We start from the raw sequence: 2,500 nt of genomic DNA, 5'->3' as shown, positions 1-2,500 counted from the left end.
CTGTTGCTGATACTACTACTGCTACTAATACTACTGCTTCTACTACTAGGACTGCTACTGCCTGCTACTACAACTATTATTGCTACTGTTATTAACAAAGTGTCTAACATATAACGCGAAAATTCTATTTAAACAGCATCTCCGTACTGTTATTTATTGGGCTCACGCTGCTTTATATGCTTCCAAATCTACAATTAGTAGTAGACGCAGATTTTGTGGTAGTTGTAGCAGTACTGGAAACAGTCGTAGCAGTCGTAGCAGCTGTAGTAGTACTACTAATAGTTAAAGTAGTAGCTGTAGTAGTAGCAGTAGCAGCTGTAGTAATATTAAACTATCAATAGTACTGAAAATATAGTTGGCAGCTTGTAGTAATTCATTATCAGGAGAGCAGTTAAAATGCAAATGAAGTTTTTCAGACCGGATAAATCGAAGACCCAACATTCTCACAATTCATTCGGCGTTGCCTAATTTGTGAGACTTCGTTATTACAATTGTTTCGTTGGTCTCGGTATCAAATACAACCTATTTAGTCTTTATTTTTTTAATGGTTTGTAAATTTTTTAAATGTTTGTGTGTGTATTTACGTATAAAATTGCGTGTACGTGTTAATGTACGTGCTATTTTGAATAAAATGTTTTTATTACCTTCGAGTTTGGTAAACTTTTGTAAAAAAAATGTTTTATAAGGTGTTAAGAGCATATTTTTCTTTTACTTTTTGTATAAAATGTTATTTACGACATTAAATATAGTCAAGTTTTTTCTTCGTTTATTTCAAAACCGACTTTTATTGAACCCTGCTTTATGCGTGCGTGCGTTGTTACTGTGGTTTTCTGACATTTTTTTCTGACATTTTTATTTTAAAATATTTAAAAAAATTTACTTTGCGGCGTTTAACTTTTCTTAGACTTTTGTGTAGATAGATGTTTAGTATATTTCCTCGTTGGTTAATTTTTTAAAACTTCTCATAAGCGAAAATTGAAACCAGATTTGGGTAACATAAACTGACATATAAATAATTAAACTGATCTATAAATAATTAAATAGCTATTTATCTTTTTTCCATTCCATTAAATCACTCTCGTTTGCTTTTCTTTTCAATCGTTCGGCCGGCCGCGAAAAATGTTTTGTATGAAAAAAATTTATTGCTAGGTAGATATATATATTAGAATTTAAACACGAAATAATAATATATTAATAATTATAATAACAATGAATTAACTAAATAATCTGAAATATTTTAACAATTTTTAATTAACTTGAATATTTTTTTCTAATTTTTCTTATTTTTTTAGACTTTTTTTTCCCTAACATGTGAGCAGTATTTATAAAAGTAGAGGGAAACATTCTGTCGGCCAGAAACGTTTCATTATGTTCGCGGGATTGTCACTTAGTGTTGTTTATTTATTTATTTGAGTCTGTTTGTATGTGTGTACGTATTTGAGTCTGTTTGTATGTGTGTTTGATTGTTTGTTTGTTTATTTGTATGTACGTATGTGTTTGTTTGTTTATTTGTATGTATGTATGTGTTTGTTTTTATGTATGTTTGTAAGTATGTATGTGTGTAACTTCAAACGGATTGACTATGTCAAGAGTTGGGATGAGAAATGAACTCTCATCTCCTAGAAAACGCTCCCATTGGCGGTAGGTATCCCACCTCGGTCAATCAAGTCCTACTCCTGGCCTTCCCGTGGCGAAGCTGTTTAAATTAACAGGAGAGAGCGAAGGCGAGTAACTGGTGCCATAACCAGACGTTCCAAGCAGGTGGAGCTCGTTAGCCTTGGCTGGCCATCCACCTAGGAGAAATATAACTCTGACTTCGAACCTCCGCTGCCTTGCGGCCACACCCATTCATGGGAAGGCTATGGAGTAAACCCAAACAGAAAATCGCTAGCACCTGATGCTGGCTATGAAGATGGTTCTGCTCATCAACTCGGTGTCAGTTCCGACTGAACTGCTGCGCCCATACTAGTCAGTCATCGCTTCGCAATTCATTGTGCCTGCTGGCAACGGCTTTTGTGGAAAGAGAGGGTATGGCTGGTTCTTACGATACTCTTCCCACCTTAAACTAATTCAATTGTGCAGTTTGTCTTCGGTGGATGTGTGTGTTTATATGTCGGTGGATGTATGCAGGTATGTATGTGTGTATGTCTTTATTTAAATTTGAATGGCTGAATGTATGTGTGTCTCTATTTCTATGAATGAATAAATGAATGAATGAATGAATGAATGAATGAATGAATGAATGAATGAATGAATGAATGAATGAATGAATGAATGAATGAATGAATGAATGAATGAATGAATGAATGAATGAATGAATGAATGAATGAATGAATGAATGAATGAATGAATGAATGAATGAATGAATGAATGAATGAATGAATGAATGAATGAATGAATGAATGAATGAATGAATGAATGAAAGAAAGAACGAATGAATGAACGAACGAACGAACAGACGAACGAATGAATGAATCAATGAAGAAAGAAAGAACGAATG

Source organism: Helobdella robusta (genome assembly GCF_000326865.2).
Source record: "Helobdella robusta unplaced genomic scaffold HELROscaffold_3, whole genome shotgun sequence".
Taxonomy (NCBI): domain Eukaryota; kingdom Metazoa; phylum Annelida; class Clitellata; order Rhynchobdellida; family Glossiphoniidae; genus Helobdella; species Helobdella robusta.
The sequence above is the reverse complement of the archived record's forward strand: the minus strand, read 5'-3'. Positions refer to the sequence as shown.